Source organism: Thamnophis sirtalis, unplaced genomic scaffold, assembly GCF_051295495.1.
Source record: "Thamnophis sirtalis isolate CommonGarterSnake01/CBP01778 unplaced genomic scaffold, rThaSir2_p1.2 scaffold_12, whole genome shotgun sequence".
Taxonomy (NCBI): Eukaryota; Metazoa; Chordata; class Lepidosauria; order Squamata; family Natricidae; genus Thamnophis; species Thamnophis sirtalis.
Window position 1 is genome coordinate 28,939,104 of NW_028261392.1, and position 20,290 is coordinate 28,959,393.

The window sequence follows — 20,290 nt, forward strand, 5'->3', positions numbered from 1 at the left end:
TCTGCTTTTCTCAGAACTGTTGTAGAAGTAACTAGAGATAAGTAAAAAAAGAAAAAGTCCAAATGTTATACGGTCGTACAATTATAATCCAATAATATTCTAGTGATGGATATTTCAACATCCTTGAAATCAGTAGGTTTCTGAGATGAAAAAGTCTCTCCAAATTTCTTTCATTTCAATAGGATACTATAGGTGACCTTTTCAGGAGGAAAGTCAATAATTTCATGTTATTTGATTGAAATCTCAAAATTTTACTGCAAAAGCATTATTCTATTTGATAGGCTCTGTATTGTAAATCAAAAGAAGAAAACAAAAATGTGTTTGATTTGTATATAAATACATAATACAGCTTAATATTTATTGGTCTTTGATATTAAAACAGCACATATATTTCAAGGATTTGTTGGAAAATTAAAATGCAGGAAAGGCTCTCATTCTTTTAAGATAATACAATGATACTTTTACAGCAATGCCTATACACTTACTTAAGGATAAATTACTTAAACTAAATTAGACTTCTTTCTGAGTAGATATGTAAAACATATGTGTGAAGTGTTGCAAAAAAATAAATAAATATATAATCTAGAAACTGAGCTGTCTTCTGTGAGAGAGACTACTGTATCTATCCAAGTTGTCCATTCTGACCTAGCTCCTTCCCATTCCACCCTAGCCTCAAGCTTACATTACATCCATATCCATATGCAAAACATATGGCAAACTCTAAAGCATTGGTACAAAACTATGAACAATAACGGAATAGTATGTTTCAACCACAGATTACACATGCTTATCTGATAATGTCCCACTGAATTAAGTGGAACCAAGGTCCATAAAACTTTGTTTTAAGAACGGGACAAGATAGGTAGAATCACGCTAATCCACATATGAGATCAACGCTTCTTAGGCTGGAAACTGATCTTGCTATCTTGCTTGGAAATAAACTGAAGTCTTTTAAGCAGTGTTTTTCAACCTTTTTTGTGCAAAGGCACACTTTTTTCATGAAAAAAATCACGAGGCACACCACCATTAGAAAATGTTAAAAAAATTTAACTCTGTGCCTATATTGACTATATATAAAGTGTTTTTCCCATGGCACACCTTACACTATGTCACGGCACACTAGTGTGCCACGGCACAGTGGTTGAAAAACACTGTTTTAAAGAACACTATGTTCACAAATCTCACTTTCTAATTGCTTTCAGATATTGCCTAGTAACCATCTTAACTATCAGAGATCTTTGAATGACAATTTTGAAAGTCTTTATTGAGTGGGGTTTTTTCAACTCTGAACAAAAGAAAAAATAAATATAGATTGTTAGGTAAGCTCCCCGTTGGGAGAGCGAGTACGTTCAGAGAAGCGTTGTTAGAGTTGTGTTGGAGAACACACAAACCAGCATATAGAGACACTTTAGTTTAAGTAGGAAATAGAGGTATCAGAGTCCATCAAACAGTCCAAGTCATACACGGATAAGACAGTCAGTCATGAATGTCTTTCAGTTAAGGGATAATCCAAATAACATAGTCCAGTATCATATAATCAGCTAACAGTTCAGTACTCAAAGTTTGCTAACAGTTGCAAAACTTACAATAGCTCACGGCACTTTCTAACAGCCAACTCAGATCAGCCCAGCATCTAACAAATAGAGAGCTAATAGTCATTCTGGCTCCCTCTTATGGCCGATGGGAGGAAAAACAGCAACCAATCACATTTTACAGTATGATTTAAAGAAACAGGTACAACATTGTTACATGATTTATATATTGCCAACCCAACCGTTAGATTATATTCCTAACATGGGCTTAAGAAGTTAATGTTTTTTAAATAAACAGCAAAAAGCTAAATAAGATTCTTATCTAAGAAAGTTATAAATGGATTAAGGATCTAAATAGTATTGACTTGGAGTATTGACTTTTACTATAAAATTAATTATAAAAGCTTCTTGTGGGAAATATTTATTCTGATTATCCTGGCTATTATAAGCCATAACAAAGATAAATATAATTTTACTAGATAAGCAAAAAAACTAGCTGAAGTTTTAAAATTTAAAGGTAATACAAATGATAAACCAAGAGAATAGCTTGAACAATGTTTCTTATTGGATCCACAAAAGAGGCTTATTAAATCCTTAAATAAATCTATGTAATTGGATAAAGAAGAATTGAAGAGAAGTTAAATCCCACAACAATAATTGATTGATTAATCTTAATAAAGATTAAAGCAAAAAGAGATTAAAGTTTAGATATTAAAATGAATATAAAGTTGGTTTATTTGATCAAGGTTAACAGTTCTGACAACCTTTTTATGGACTTTTTGTTGTCAGTAAGATTGAAAAGTTTTTTTAATGGATTTGCTTATAGATAAGGGATGGGACGTAGTAAAGATATTTCTGTTTGTGACCTTAAGGGGGTGAAGGGTTATTAATTTTTTATGCTTCTAGTGTGGTTAGTATATACTCTTTTTCTTTATTATAATCTTTTCTTTTTCATCTTTTTCTTTTTCCCTGCACTTTTTGTTTTTGTCCACTTCCTTGTGATTTTCTAAGTTTAGTTTGTGTTAGTTTTTATTATTTTACTTAAAATTCTTGACAATAACTATATTAATAAAAATAAAACATCTTCAATAATCCATAAAATTGTTTTTTCTTGTTCAGATGAACATTATGTTGCTATCTGATATTCTTATCCTATGGATATACAAAATGCCAAGTTGTTACTTTAAGTGGGATGGAAATGGGGAGAATGACTGTCCTGTAAAATTGATGTTTCTTTAATTTGAAAATATGTAAATAAATGCAAAAGATTTATTCAGTGAGTGGAGAAATATGTAGAGCAAGTTTCATGGCCAATAGTAAAGGATATTGGAAATTTTAGTTTAGCATTTCTGGAGGTTCTTATTGCTGTTTACTAGTAGTAGAAATATGTTATGCTAAATGGACAACAGTTTTTTCTTTCAAATATTGTACTCCATATTGGTTGGAAAGATCCAAATGATTGCATTGCTAATGAAGAAGATCAAACTGTACTGATCTCTGGATAGGTTTGAATGAGGCCACAAAATTACAGTTATTTCATTTGGGAGGGGAAAATAAAATGAATGTTTAGTGATCTTTAGTAATTAAAGATAATAATTGTAGGTGAGTGATAAGTACTAGTAAGAAAACTCATTGATGCCAGTGAATTAACTTGATTTTTAGAGCAAATGTTAACCTTTGGTTTGTAATCAATTAATTATTATTGGCAAATAACTTCTATTTTTAATTGCATAACTAGCTAATCAAAAGATTTTGTAAAAGTTAGGTTTGTCATAGTCTAAAAATTGAGTCTAGAAAGGAAGAAGAAGATTGGGCTGTAAAATTTCCCTGATATGTGCCTTGCTATTTTTTCAGTCTCAAAATTATTTATCTGGAAATTTATATGGCCACCTACTCTCTAACAGTGACTCCAGAATGTTCAGAAGCAGCAAAACATATCAAATCTCCTAAGTTCAGCTAGCAAAGCTTAAAAAAACATTCTTCATGCCACATCCAGATAATGATTTTGTAACTCTCCAATTGTTAGAATTATCTGCAGTTAAATGTTATCTATATATCACACATATTGCTGACTTTATATGCTAATGAAAGCTTCAGGTGGCTTTTTTTCAAGTAACTGTTGCTGAAAATCATCTGACTGAAATGCACAGCTTATTAAATATAATTATTTAATATGACTTTGATTTAGTATTAACCATCTGCAGGGATACTTGAGTTGCCTTAGACAATGATGGTGAGGGCTATGGCCTATTCAGTTCTTTTCTTCAGTAGCACACTGAAAATGAGTAATGAGCCCCTGTTTGACTAGCTCAAGTTCCTAAATCTTAGAAGGGCAGGGATGCAAAAAACTAATTACAAGAGCTTAAAAGGGGAATCGGCTGTACTGAGGATTATAGATTTATAGCTTTCAAAAATAAGGCAGGTCTGAAGCTCTGTAGCTGATTCTTTAGCATGCTAACCAGAAAAAAAGAGAGAGAGACTTATTCTCCAAAGTCAAAAAAAGTTACCCATCTAGGCAGTGATGCTCTACAATCATTACAGTATCTTCAGTATTTACAATTTTTCTACTTTAGCTAAGAAATCAGAAGGATGGATGGAAGCATCTCTGGACTTGACTGAATAAAGCTACTTCTCAATTTAGGGCAGACTTAAGGAGAAAGATGGAGCTATGGTTGTGACAAGTTGCTTTTCTAGATATCCTTGTCAGGTAGACTTGCAGAAGCAGCAGTTCTTTAAATTGTCATTTTATAATGCAAGCCAAGTGGCAGCAATTGCTATCTTGAAAACTAGATTTTTAGGGACAAGAATTATTTGTAAATAGTGTGTGTGTGTGTGTGTGTGTGTGTGTGTGTGTGTACACTGTATGTACTGTATGTATGTACAGTATGTGACACCTGGTGGTGCAGCGGTTAGAATGCAATGTTATAGGCTTGCTCTACCAACAGTCTGGAGTTCGATCCTGATTAAGGTTGACTTGGCCTGTCATCCTTTTGAGGTTGCTAAAATGAGGACCGAGATTGTTGGAGGCAATATGCTGTCATTGTAAAGTGGTTCAGTCCAACATATTCTCCAATGAGCTACGGTAAAGAATCCAAGGAATTGGTGTTAACTCTACTTCTCTGCCTGGAGACTGAGTCAGTCATCTTTTTGGCATGCCATCCTTGCCTGGTCCCCACCCAGTTTTAATGAAGGTGTAGCGATGACTAGACTTGTTACCTATGAAGAGATTAGCCTCAGCAGCAGCAGTTCATTGCAAACTGGCCTGCCTTCATCGCTGTCAAATACCAGGCTCGAAAATGGTTGAGTTCCCAGCCCTCAACCAGCCACCAAGCACAGGCGGCGAGTTGGGAGGACAGGGTCATACCATACAATCCCAAGCAGAAGGCAGAGCTCCTCAGGCCAGAAAACAGCCACTAAAGGAGCACAGGCTCGAGGGCAAACTACATCCTTGTTGAGAAGAAAGGGCTCCAAGGCAGCAGAAAAAGACATCAGAAAGTGCCAAAAGGCCGTAGAAAAAGAAATTGCCAAATCTGAGAGAGCTGCACAATGCCAGGGCCTGGGAAGCTCTCCCCAGGGAGAAGCTATCAATTCTTCCCATCCTTTTGAAGTGCAGCCGTTTCTGCCTAGCAAACGAAGCAATCATGCAGCCTTTCTGTTATCAAGCCTGGCCGCCAGATGACACCAGAGAGGAAGTCTCTCATATTCAAATGGAGACATTTGACAGGAATGAGACCTTTTCTACCATAGCTTTCAATCTGCCTGCAGCTGACAGAGGTGCAGTGGTGGGTTCCTACTGGTTCGGACCAGTTCGGTTGAACTGGCAGTGGTTTGGTGGCCTAGGTCACTGGAATTGGCAGCAACCCAGTCCTGCCAAGTCCCTGAATGGGTTGGCTTCGCCATTGGCAGGTTGACACATGAAATAAGTGGAATATGGCTTCTGCTCCCTTCAAGGGCAGCAAGCTCTTTGGGAGCCTCTGGACCCCATCCTGGTGAAGACCAAGGACAGGAGTAAGACCCTGCCTTCCCTGTACAGGTGAGTTGTCTGGTGTCCTTTGCCCTATTTTCGGGGGCACTCCTTTGGTTCCACCCTAGCGACTGTCTGGTCCAGAATCCGGGAGGGGCTAATCTCTTCAAAGGTAAGAAGTCTAGTCATTGCTATGCCTTCATCGAAGTTGGGTGGACACCAGGCAAGGGAGACGTGACCAAAAAGATGACAGACTCAGTCTCCAGACAGAGAAGTAGAGTTGACACTCATTCCTTGGATTCTCTCTGAGTACACTGAGAAGGAGTGTATCAAGTACAGTAAATAACCATTAAAGAAATTGTACAAATTTATCCTGCAAAAGAGAAGACTTTAAGGGAGATGTGATAGTTGCCTATAAATATAAAAAAAATCTGGTACTTGAAAATGGGGTGGAATGTTTCTCTGTGAAAATAAAAAGTACAAAGGACAAACTCAATGAAAGTAAAAGAAAGGCAATTCAGGATGCGTATTAGGAGAAATCTTGAACACTCTTGAATAGTAGAACAGACTGCCTTGAATAATAGAATAATAGAGTTGAAAGGGATTTTGGATGTCTTCTAGTCCAACCCCTTGTTCAAGCAGGAGATCCTATCCCATTTCAGACAAATGGCTGTCCTTAAAAATATCCAGTGATGGAACACCCACAACTTCTGGAGGGAAGCCATTCCACTGGTTAATTGTTCTCACTGTTAGGAAATTTCCCCTTAATTCTAGGTTGGCTCCCTCCTTGACTAGTTTGCTGCTTGTCCTGCCTTCAGTGCTTTGGAAAATAGGTTCCCTTCTTCCTCATGGCAGCCCCTCAAATATTGGAACACTGCTATTATGTCCCTTCTTTTCAGTTGACTAATTGTACCCAATTCCTGCAACTGGATGAGGGCTAACAAGCTTGTGCTCAACCCGGATAAGACCGAGTGGCTGTTGTGTTTCCCTCCCACTAACTTGGTTAGTGTTCCATCTCTCAGGCTGGGGGGTCAAACATTACACCCCTCAGACAGGGTTTGCAACCTGGGAGTCCTCCTGGACCCACAGCTGACCTTTGACCACCATTTATCAGCTGTGACCAGGGGGGCATTTGCACAGGTCCGCCTGGTGCACCAGTTACGACCCTACCTGAACCGGGAGGCTCTCACAACAGTCACTCGTGCCCTTGTGACCTCTAGGCTGGAATACTGCAACGTGCTCTACATGGGGCTGCCCTTGAGGAGCATCCGGCGACTTCAGCTAGTCCAGAATGCGGCCGCGCGAGCGATTGTGGGTGCACCTCGGTACACCCACATAACACCTATCCTCCACGAGCTGCGCTGGCTACCTGTCGATCTCCGGGTGCGCTTCAAGGTGCTACTTACCACCCATAAAGCCCTTCATGGTAGTGGATCTGGATACTTGAGAGACCGCCTTCTGCCAATTACCTCCTCGCGACCCATTAGATCTCATAGATTAGGCCTCCTCCGAGTTCCATCTGCCAGTCAGTGTCGACTGGCAACTACGCGGAGGAGAGCCTTCTCAGTAGTAGCTCCGACCCTTTGAAACGATCTCCCCATGGAGATTCGTACCCTCACCACCCTCCAGACCTTCCGCACAGCCCTTAAAACCTGGCTATCCCGTCAGGCCTGGGGTTAAAGAATGTAATTTACCCCCACCCGAATGGTATGAATGTTGTGCTTTATTTTTAATTATGTATTGCTTTTATGTACTATTGTTTGTATCCCCTCCCCATGAGTTGTGAGCCGCCCTGAGTCCCCCCAGGGAAAAGGGCGGCCTATAAATAAATTTTCAAATACTCAAATACTCAAATACTCAAACTGTTTTTCATGATTTAGCCTTCAGCCCCCTAATTATCTTTGTTGCTCTTCTCTGTACACTTTCTAGTCTCAACACCGTTTTTATATTGTGTGATTAAACCTGAATGCAATATTTCAAGTGTGGTCTTACCAAGGCATTATAAAATGGTATTAACACTTTATATGATCTTGAGTCTATCTTTAATAGAATCAAATGGACTCTATTTGCTTTTTTTTTTTTTTGCTACTGCAGCACACTGCTGGCTCATATTTAAGTAGTTGTCCACCAGGAGTTCTAGATCCCTCTCACAGTTATTGGGATTGAGTCAGGAACCACTTATACTATACTTGTGTATTTAGTTTTTCTTGCATAAGTGTAAAATCTTAAAGGGTGATTGGTCTGTAGTTTCCATTTCCCCACTTTTTTTGAAGATATGAACCACATCAGCTACTTTCTTCTGGTACTTCCCTAGTACTCTGGGATCTTTGAAAGATATGGTTTAGTATTTCTGAGATCATGTCTACCAGCTCCTGGGATGTCATCCATCTAGTCCTGGTGATTTAACTCGTCTAGGGTGGACATGTATATGTTGTCTTACCATTTTCTTGCCTATTTTAACTTGTATTCCTAATTTGTTTTACAGTTCTGCATTGGCAGAAATAGCACTTTGTGTTATTTTTTTCCCCTTTGTGTAAGGATAGATGTAAAGAATGAATTAAGCAGCTCTGCTTTCTTCCTGCTGCCCATCACTTCCTTGCCATCTTCTCCCCTTAGTGCACCAATAATTTCTTTGACTTTTTTCTTGTTTTTTACATGCTGAAACTTTATTATCATTATTTTTGACATTTCTTGCAAGTCTTAATCCATTCTGAACCTTAGCTTTCCTGACTTCATCTTTGCAGATTTGGGCTGTATGCTAGTATTCTGCCTTAGCAAAGAATAACAGAGTTGGAAGGGACCTTGGAAGTCTTGTAGTCCAACCCTCTGTGTAAGCAGGAAACCCTATACCATTTCAGACAGAAAATTGTCCAATATCTTCTTAAGGGATGTGCGATGTGTCCCGCTTTTCATTTTTTATACTTGTCCTTTTTGTCTTTCTGTCTGTCAAATAGTTCTTTATGCAACCATGCTGGTTTCTTCTTGGATCTTATTTTTCTTTTTTGGTGGTTTTGTGAAGAACTGGGTTTTTATAATCTCATTTTTCAGAGTTTCCCAAGCTTCTTGGGTTATTTTCCCCTTTAAGATTTTCATCCATGGAATCTTTCCCAAGCTCCATCTAAGTTTGGTGAAATCAGCTCTTTAGTCTAAATTAGTCTAAGACACTAATTTAAATTTTTTGGTAAATTATTCCAGAATTCCAGAATAATGGTGGAGTCCCCCTCACTGGATATTTTTAGATTAGCTATGTGGCTCCTTATTAAGAATGATTTGTGAAATTCCCAAATTGAGTAGAGGCTGGACACGCTTATAATCTCCCTTCAAACAGCTACATTCTGTGATCTGGAATTGTTGAAGAATAGTGAGCCACTAAATCTAGAGTAGTATTGCAAATATTTGTTTCTCAAATGCCTTTTTAATGAAACTGACATGCATACACATTGACTATGATAAATGTTGTAACAACTGTGAACTTTTCTATATACTTACACCAATTTCTATATGGACACCCTCCATGTACTGAAGGCCATGTCTGAACATTTGCATGTGGTAACAAGAAACCAAAAATCAGAACCTGTCTTTAATTAGTTTTATGAAGATAAACCTTTTAACACAGTGGTCCGTGAGAAAATTTTGATGGTCCACAGAAAAATTATTTGCATTTTTTATATTGCACTAAATACAAGTTATCTTTTAAAAAAATCATATTAGTCGTCCGCTGATTTAAAATTATGAATTTAGTGGTCTCTGAGGTCTGAAAGGTTGATGACCCCTGTTTTAACATACCAGGAGTGAGTAAAAGCTATACATTAATTTATTCATTGCTTATCAATAGAAAGCAGCCTTATTTAAAATTGGGTAATTTAGTTATTGTCTTACATATGTTTTTTTAATGAATTGTACCTTTATGGATACATAAATACAACGATCAAAGAACAGACATAAGAATATTAGCCTACCTTCAATCCAACAGTTCTGTTGAATATCTATATTAAATAATGTAGATATCTTATTTATAAAATTTATATCCCACTTAACTCAATAAATCCCTTTACAATGAATTATTTTTATCAAATTTATATGCTTCATATGTTTCTGCACAGGGTAGCTTATTGGTGATGTTATGAACCCTCCAAAAAGCCACAGCTAACCTGAACACAAGGATTGGTTACTAGCCTTAGCTTGCCAACTGTGATGACCACAAATTGATTATGACGTTTTCAATGGACACATTTGAAAGGAAGCAATTTTTCCATGTTGTCAGAAGACAACAATTGCATCTTAAATAAGGGTTAATGTCAGAAAGATTCTTGAAGCTTTCCAACTTTTTTAGATGTATATCTTGTTATGAATCTGGCAAGGAAAATATATTGAATAAACAATAATGTTTTCAACATCTATGTGACCTTTTAAAATCTTACTGATAGAACTGTATATTTTATTCATGACTTTTTTGAAATAGAAAATATTTTGTTATGTTTATTACACATTTATGATAGAACAAAACTACAAAACTATTACAATATGGACTAATAATTTTTTAAATGAATAAAATCTAAATTTAATAACTAAGAACAATATATATTCAATACATTTAATAAATAATATGCTGTACTAAATCAACAAAGAATATGTATAATAAATACACCTAAATTTAAAAATACATACTATATAAAACAAATAAGCATATGAGCTACCAGGCTAGATGGGTGGGGGGTTGCTGGGGAGGCCTGGACTTTTCTCAGCCTTATGGAACCTGGAGTCCTACATTTGCCAGTTGTGGTTGCATGGGGGTCTTTTAGGACTCTGGGTGAGATCTCTCCTTCTTTGCTGCCATCCCAGTCTGATCTGCCTAGCCTTGAACCCTCAACATCATTTCCATTTGCAGGACCTCCTTGGGCACAGGGGGTATCTGTTTCTACCAAAGTTGGGACCCCTGTCTTGCTGACTGGACAGAGGTTCACCATCCAGTTCCCCACCTCTCAAACATCCTTCCTGTGGGTGTGACTGCAGGGGGCTCAAAGAAAGTGTTCCCGCAAGTCATTTGGGTGGGGTCTTTCAGGCTAAATGTCCGGTCTCAAATATCCCCCATCAGCTAATCTCTGAGTAGCTCCTCTAAGAAGCCATTGTCCCAGTTCCAACCCTTTTCTGCCTCACGCTGGCAATCCTCTGAGCAGGCCAATTTCTGTTTTTGGCAACCACATTGCTTGCTTCTGCAGCGGCCTCTGCAGGTGCACCCTAAAATGCTCTTCCTCATGCCTCAGGCAATTTTGGCTGGCATCCACTCCTCTTCCTCTACTGAGTCATCTGATTCTGAGAGCAACTCCTTGGCACTCATGTCGGATTTTGGCTTTGCGCTGGTCATCCGGCTAGGCTTTGCCTGGAATCGGAGGCATTCCAGAAGTTTCTCCTTCTGTTCAGAAGTTGAGGTTTCCAGCCTTTTTTCAGCTTCCTCCTTTTGCTGAATTTGGCTGAGCAAGCACTTAAGGTGATGTTGAGCTTGGCTGAGCAGGTAGAGAATCTTCTCCTGGTACTCCTGCTTCACCTTGATCAGCCAACTCTCTAGCTCGGCTTCTCGGAGGCCGAGCTAGTTCACCAGGTACTTGATGGCCCACTTGACTTCTGACATGGTGGCTATGTTTTCCCAGTGCTGTTTGGCCTGGTCACTGGTCTCAGCATCCAGCAACTTCTGCTGCAGATCTGCAATTTGGGCACTCCTGAGTTCCATTTCTATCTCCAGACTCTCAATCTGCTTGATGATGGAATGGTTGATTTCCATGGATTTGTAGGAAAATGTGTGTCTCCTGTATTTGGACAGGAGGACCTTCCCAGCCTCCTGCTTCTCTTTCAGCAGAGCAATTTCCCTTGGCCAAAGTTTTCCGGTCATCCAGAAGGTTGTTCAGGTGGTGTTGAGCTTCTTTTATGCTCACAGGACTTCGATTTCATTCACCAGCCAGTTCTTCACCTGAGAGACGGTGGCTTTGAATCCCTGGTTGTAAACATCTTTCATTTCACCGCTGCTTGTTGTTCCTGGAGAACTTTCTTCAAGCGCTTGTTAGCTCCTGCAGCTTCTTCTGCTTTCTGTTGAAGAACTGTGGCCTGTATCTCTGGAAGTCCTGCTCCAGCTTGACCAGTTTGTACTGCTGCTTGTGATCCTGGGCCTTCAGCTGGATGACTTCCTTGTCCTTCTGCTGCTTCCACTTTCAGAATTTCTCAGCATCTTCCTTCATCTTCCAAATGAGCTGAACCCATTGGTTTTTCATGGCCCAGATCCCTTGGTGGAGTTTGGAGACAGACTGCTTACTGGATTCTTTCATTTTCAGCAGCTTGTATTGATCCTTCTGCTTCTTCTTTAGCTCTGACATTCCCCCTGCCAGCTCCTGCAGACGTTTCAGGCAACACTCTCTCAGCTTGTCTTGGGTGACGTCTTTCTTGGTCATCTGAAGGGCAAGGACCAAGTCTTCCTTCTCCTTCTGCAGCTTGGCCACCTGTCCTTCCAAGTTCTGGATGTTGATTTGAAACTGGCACTGGGTGGATTCCAGCAGGCAGTTACTCTGGGAGAGTTTCTGAGCCAGGGCCTCCTTCAGAGTGAGGGCTTGGTTGAGTTCCAGCAGCTCCTTGGACATCTGAGCTTGCTGGAGGATGTGCTGAGCAGTGTAGTCATCTGAAGACTGAGGGGCTTCCAGGTCTACTGAGGACATCTCACAACAACTGTGTTTATATGAGACACAATGAGAACTCCAATTTCACAACAGATGGACAGATTTTACTATAGTTTCAACTTGGGAACTGACTTTCCTAGACCAAGCTAAATCCAAAAGCATTAGAGAATTCCTGGAAGTCTGTCACTCAGACAAATCAGCCATCAGCAGGGAGCTTGCTGGAGGATGTGCTGAGCAGTGTAGTCATCTGAAGACTGAGGGCCTTCCAGGTCTACCGAGGACATCTCACAACAACTGTGTTTATATGGGAAGCATAGATGATATCAACCCAGCTCCAATGTCAAGTTAACATCCGACATTTTTACCATCTAGCTAACCAACCAAGACAGACCATCTTGCCTCCGGGAACCCCACACAGATGATCAATATAGGCTAATAATTTATCCAAAATATTTTGAAGGTAACATAGAAACAGTTCCCTCTCCCAATCCTACAGTTCCCATTTAATTGTTCACCTTTCCTTTCAGGAACAGAAGTTATATGCCTAATTCTCCTTGTACAAAAACTTGTACAATTTACTTGTACAAAACCTTTGGGAGATTTGTGAGATACTGACTTTCTCAAACATTATTACTAATCTACATGGCACAAAGTTTGGAGCTGTGGAATTGTCTAGCACTCATCAGAAGTGACAGGGTTTGTGGTGATTTAAAGTTATTATCCATCCTTCATTTTAGACTGGACAAAGCCCTCTGCCTAGAATTGAGGACATCTTTGCTAATTGTCCTTCAAAAGTTTTAGAAAAACAGACCCCGTAGACCTAAATGTATTTATAGATGGAAATGTAAGAAGATTCCAAGATGTTTCTCATAAGTACATATAAAAGGTTATATTATTTATACAAACTTGCTTTTGAAGTAGCATCTGCACTAGTGCTTTGGCAGAGAGCCATGGACCAAATGCCACATTAATGTTCAAGCATCCAGTGCTATTTGATGACATCACTGTCATTAGTAAAATGATGCTGTATAATTTGCAAGATATTAGTTATTGGTACAAAAGGGCTTCAAACATGATGCAATACGTATTCTTTAAAATTAATATTGCATATTGTGTTTATGCCAGTGATACAAGACTTTTGCAGAGAAAATTCATTCAGTTTTCTACTCCACCGACAAAGAAGTGTCGCAAGTATATCCTTAATGCATGTATTAATTAGTACAGCAGGTATAGGAATTGGGCTATGGAGTTAAGGGCATTGCTGTTGTGATGGATAGGGAGAGATAGTTGGGAGGCAGGGGGCAGGACGTATTTGGTGACACCCCCCGCAACTCTCATGTCAAAAGCCAGTGTTGAGTTCTAGCCCTCCCTGCACTCAACCATATTTCCTATTTAGTGAACCTCCAGAGACTCTTATTTTCTGCTGATGCGATTAAATGTTAGATTAAATGACGTTAGAACATCACCTGTCGGCTGTGACCAGGGGGACCTTTGCCCAGGTTCGCCTGGTGCACCAGTTGCGGCCCTATTTGGATTGGGAGGCACTTCAAACGGTCACTCACGCTCTCGTCACCTCAAGATTTGACTACTGTAATGCGCTCTACATGGGGCTGCCCCTGAAAAGTGTTCGGAGATTACAATTAGTCCAGAATGCAGCCGCGCGAGCGATACTGGGTGTACCAAGGTACACCCACATTACACCATTACACCGCGAGCTGCACTGGCTCCCTATCGGTCTCCGAGTGCGATTCAAGGTGCTGGTCATTACCTTTAAAGCCCTACATGGCCTAGGACCTGGATATCTGCGAGACCGTCTTCTGCCCCGGGGGAGGGCCTTCTCAGTAGCCGCCCCGACCCTATGGAATGAACTACCCCCAGAGATCCGGACCCTACCCACTCTCATGGCCTTCCGAAAGGCTATTAAAACCTGGCTATTCCAGCAGGCCTGGGGCTGTTGACCTCTTGACCGAGGTCCTGTCAAAATTACTTGAATTTGTTCCAAGCTGGATTTTAGCCTTGAGCGAGGTGCCATGGAGAGGACTTGAACTAGCATGGTTAACTGAGAGGAGTTTGAATTTGTAATTTCTGATGAATTAGACAGGGATCTTTGGATTATTAATTTGACCATCTGTAGATCCATGCTCCTTGTGGATGGCTAAGCCTTCTGGAAGTGATGTGGATGGTTCTGGCAGTGGCCCATTGTGTTGTATATTCAAAGCCATGGTAAACGAATAATTTACTCCTATTAATATCACAGCAAATATTTTAAAAAGCATTCCAAATGACAAAGATTTAAGCAATTTATTCATTAACTTGTTATAGAACTCATTACAGCTAGTCCTCGAAATACAACAGTTCACTTAGTGACCAATGACAGCTACAATGACACTGAAAAAAGTGACTTATGACCAATTTTCACACTGATAACTGTTGCAGCATCCCCATGGTCACAAGATCAAAATTCAGGCGCTTGGCAATTGGGTCATATTTATGACAGTTGCAGTGCCCCAAAATATCTTTACAGGATATTTTGTGGGAATAATCAATATCAAACCTGTTTAAATAGTCCATCATATAAAGGATAAGCTATAAGTGCACATGTATTTTGTCAAAATTGCTTTTTGTATATTCAAATTTGTACTGCATCACAAAGGAGAACATCTACTACTAGGTACAAGATCAAATCAACTCAAAATGTAATGATTTCACATTTAACTGTGAAATAGTAGTTTGGACAGTAAAAACATGATTATTTGGAAGTGTCTGCAGGTTGTAGGAGATACTATATTAGTATTTCTCTTCCTTTCCTTTCCTGGGTCCATCCTTCCTCTCTAGTCGGATGTCCTATACACTATTGTGGAGTTTGAATCCCATTGATTCAGCAATTTGCATTGTCTTTTACAAATGAAGCTAGTTTACAAAATATACCAGTTTGACAATGTTGTATTTCTAAGGTTGTGTTCCTATTTCTCAATGGGCATGGCTTCTGCATAGAATTGCATAGTCCTGTACTATTGCTTGTCTCCCCTAAGTGCTGTAACAATAAATGAATTATGAAAATTAACAAAACTGTGGAAGGAAATAAAAAGCTTTTGTTTTTATTACTCTCATTCCTGTTTTGGTTGCAATAAAATACAGAAAATTGCAGTGTTGTCTCAATGGACTGATTTTGTATCATAATGCAAAGCACATAATATGTTCTGAATAAACAACTGCTTCAAAAGGCAGATTTCCTCTTGTGTATGAACATACTGTATGTTTGTTGTTGCTTCCACTATGAATACTGAAGAAATATTATGTCTGAGAAGTCAGTTTTATGTTTTAAGATTAAATCTCTGGGAATCAGCATCTCTGATTCCAGCATCCTGCCACTACTCTGACCATTTTTGACAGCCTGTACTTTCTAGATGTGTGGGATGTATTGTACATGATCATTTGTCTATCATGAATGCTATTTTCTGAATGTTAATCAGCTTAACCATCCTCAAAATGTAGCTTGAAGTCAGTGCATTTATGAGCAATCTATCCAGTGTCATGATTCAGTTTTACAGTATAATTCCCCACCCACCCTCATCTCTCTCTCTTTCTCAACACCTCATTCAAATTGTCTTAAGTGATATTTTTTAAAATATAATTTTATGAAGAATTTTAAATAAAAGATAAAGACTAACAAGAACTAACATAATGTGAATAGCAATAGCACTTAGACTTATATGCTTCACAGTGCTTTACAGCCCTCTCTAAGTGGTCTACAGAGTCAGCCTATTGCCCATAACAACCCAGGCCTTCATTTTACGGACCTCAGAAGGATGGAAGGCTGAGTCAACATTGGGCTGATGAGACTCGAACTGTCAAACTGCTGGCCATCGCCAGTCAGCAGAATTAGCTTACAATATTGCATTCTAACCTCTACATCACCATGGCTACACAGCAACTTATCATTTTCTTTAAAAATACAAAAAAAAAAACCTGTTCTTCTCATGTCTTGTATCTATAAACAAATCTTTAAAGCCTCATCATTCAAAATTAATCAGAAAAGATTCCATTAAGAGCTATCAGAAACAACAACAAATGAAATTTAATCCCATCAAATAATGTCATCAAGTTAATTTCCTATCTTCATCATCTCAAAAAAGTCCATTTTAAATTTGTCTTTTCTTCAGTTTTAATAATATAGCTAGTCACTTTCTCAAAAAATGCAACAAAAATATTTCCCCCATATTTTATCTATAAACAAATCTTTAAAGCTTTGTCATTCAAGCCTGATTAAAATAAATCCATAAAAAGTTTCTAGAAAAATAATAATATACATTTTAACTTTGGTCGAATAAGCCAACTTTTATAAACCATCTTTTTACTGTCAAAAGTCATGAAGTTCATTCCTTTTTAAATAGTGTCCAAAAGCTGGGGTTGCCCCCACCTTTTCTCTCTATCTTTTCTCAGGAACACTGTATAAAACTTGGCTTTTTAAAGTCCAAAATCAAGTCACTTTTCTGATTTATTATTTGTATTTCCCTGTTACATGTTGAAACCTCAACGGGTTTCATTTGTAAATTCTGTACAACATTCCTGTCAATATTATCCTGACAAGTTTAAAATCCATTTCCAAAATAGCCCGATTCGCAGTTGTATCCTATTTTGTCCTTTGAACCTATTTTTATAGTTTAAAAAAGTTCTGAATTCATTATTACCAGATATTCTTGAATTCTGCAGAGCTAAAATATTTTTTCCCATTTTGCATTTTGCGCCTTCTCCTTTAATTAAATTTATTTTATTTATTTGTACACTGCCTTTATTATTTTTACAAATAATACAAACACATCCAGCACACTTTCCTCCTATTTTCCCTCAAGCAACAATCCTGAAGGTGAGTTGGACTGAGAAAGAGTGACTGGCCCAGTGGCGCAAGGTCACCCAGCTGGTCTTCATGGCTAAGACAGGACTTGAACTCATGGTCTGTTGCTTTCTAACCCAGTGCCTTAACCACTACACCAAACTGATGATAAAGAATTATCATGTTTAATTCTTTCTGATTGACTTGAGTAATCAGCCTTCAAGATATCCGCTTGTCATATTTTTCTCTTATTCACATTTTCCCAGAGAAAGATTTGTTACACTAAAATTCAAATCCTCATATATTTTAATAAGATTTTAAATAATCCACAAGAACTATTTTATAGTTATTTCATAAACTTCTTTATAATCAATCTGGCTTCTTAGTCTATTTAAAAACTTTCCAAAATCAAGCAATTTTGCAGCTGATTTTCAAATAACAACACTTTTTAAAGTTCTTAAATTTACATGAAACTCGTTTTGCTGAGGATTGAATGAAAATCAGAGTAATAAAACTTGTCCTTCTGAAGGTTAATATCCCAAAACCAATTTACAAACCATTTCCAATAAAAGTGATTAAATAAAGGAAATGGACTGTTACTGGGTTGTTACTTTGGTAGTGGATTTCTCAGGCATAATCAACTTTCTCGGGGTAATGCAATGCCTAGAAACTATGGCACTCCCATGCATACAACCCAAAGAATGGATCCAGCATTTAGATGACATCATAATAATAAAACAACAACAACTGGAGAAACAACATGAAACTATTTACACATCTTCAAAGGAATAAAATTATAAGAGAAGAAGAAAACAACAATTTAGCACCCCTCATATCATACAGATCATTTATACAACATCTTCCAACAAAATGAATACCCACATAACTTTATCAAAAAGTGTCTTATCATTCAACCCACTACAGACAACCAACACAAGTTGTGAAAAGGATAGCAGCTATACACCAAAAACATACCAGAAACAAGAGAATATTACAACTACACACCATTACTGTAGACAAACCATTTAAAGTCCTCCAAAACATATTAACTAAAAAAAAAAAAAACAATAGCCCCAGAAGAAAAAAACGTGTTACTGCAACATACAATGTAATGTAAGGACAGTAACAATAACTATGTAAGACAAACAAGAATCAAGCAGACTGCATCCATGAACATAAACTAGCAGTCAGAAGACACAATGAGAACTCTAATTTCACAACAGATGGACAGATTTTACTATAGTTTCAACTTGGTAACTGACTTTCCTAGACCAAGCTAAATCCAAAAGCATTAGAGAATTCCTGGAAGTCTGGCACTCAGACAAATCAGCCATCAGCAGGGACATAAAGATAAACAACATCTACACACCATTCATTAGAGACAGTCAGGCATAAGCAACCACATCCACATGTGCAGGGTTCAAGCTAAACATTTTATTGTATTCTTCTATAATGTGGGAATCTCCCCAGACTGCTTGCCTTCTCTTGGAAACAAACAGGTAGGATCCCATGGGTTTAGGGTGGGATCAGCCCTTGGTCTTTTATAGTTGTGCAATGACCCAAGACTAATTCCCTACTTGATCCCTCCTCCTTACCTGGCTGGTAGTTTCCCAACAGAAACAAAAAAGCGAAAAGATCACAACACCTACCTGCCAGCAATCAACACCCAGATAAGCAGAGATTAACACCAAGATTAATACTAGATTAACAATCAGACAGTACACAATACCCCAATCAAGGAACTACAAACTCAGAATAACAGTTGGAAGAAATTTTGGAGGTCTTCTAGTCCAACATCCTGCTCAAGCAGAAGAAATATCCAGTGATGGAACACCCTTAATGTCAGGAGGCAAACCATTCTACTGGATAATTGTTCTGTCAGGTTGACCCTCTCTTCCTTGTGGCAGCCCCTCAAATATTGGAACACTTCTATCATCATAATTAAAGAGTCTTACAACACTAAAAGATAATACAACTGAAGCCAGAAGGAAAAAGAATAGAAAAAGAAACACAAAGTGCAAAAAAGAAAACCGAAAAGAGACATAGGAAAAAAATCCTTCTTGCAACAAATACAGGCAAATTAATAATTCCACACTACCTATGAAATTATACACCTGGTTCACTTCTTCCCAGCCCCTCTTTATCCTTTTCCAAATCCAAAAATTGTCATTTCTGTCCATATGTTGACAAAAAGTCCATGAGAGTTTCCAGAACGTTATAAGTTTATTATTTTAGCCCTGATCAAATAAATCAAATTTATATTCCTTTCTTTTGTTTCTAACAATCTTAATCTTTAATTCATAAAGTTGCTGTCGTAAGATTGAATTTTCATTCAGGTTTACTTTCTCCCATCTCAATGACCTCAATTTTTTGGAAACATTGTTTTATAAATCCAAAAATAAATCCTTTCCCAGGTCCTTTTTCATTTCTTGAGTTATCATTTGTATTTCCACTGTCATCTCTGATTTATAATCAATTTGTATCTCTATTTCCTCCTTTCTATCCATAAATTCCTCTGCATTATTGTTCTGACACATCTTTCAAAGTTTTTTTCCCCAAAAAATTAATTTGTAGATACAGAGATTATTGTTGTCAATTGTCAGGCACAAATAATCAGGCCGGCATATGCATAGTTTGAGCTAACTACTTTATTATGCCTGCCTATAATAGAGAAATCACCCCAGACTGGCAGCCTACCCCTGGGAACAATTAGATAAGCTTGCAAGGAACTTGGGATGTGTGGTCAGACCTAACTCTTTTACAGTTGTGCAGTGATTCCAGGCTAGCTTTGTACTTGATCGCTCTTTCCTTCCAGGCTGGGTGTTCCCAGAACAAATTAGATATACGTTTCTTTCCCAATTCTTCAAAATTCCTTTGAAATGTCTCAAAAGAGTCATACCTTTGTCATTTTGTAGACTTCACATTTCTTTTTCCTGTCTGAAACGTTAGTGCCCTCTAGTGGCCATTTCTATATTTGCAAAACATCTGGTTTCAGCTTTCAACAAATAATCTTTTTCCTGATAGACAAAATCATTTGTATTCCCATGGAAATATTGTTTTACTTACTCAATTTTAAATCTTAAGAAACCCTTCTAATATTCCAAATTCATCTGGTCCCTTAATTATGTAAAACTTTCTTAAATTAAATTCTTTTTTTTATCTTTTGCCATTTGTTTTATATTCTTTAAATTCCTTAAACTACCAATTAGCTTTTTAACAATAAAGTAATTATAAATTTAATGGTGACACCCAGTATCTTTAAAGTTTCTGCCAAGAGGTTGGAAGAACTCTTGTCTCC

At 38.1% G+C, this 20,290-nt stretch overlaps 1 pseudogene; it reads right to left on the reverse strand.

Moving 5' to 3' along the window:
* Nucleotides 1-10,756: 10,756 nt before the first annotated feature.
* On the reverse strand, nt 10,757-12,197 carry LOC106544182 (chromosome-associated kinesin KIF4 pseudogene; annotated as a pseudogene).
* Nucleotides 12,198-20,290: the final 8,093 nt, after the last annotated feature.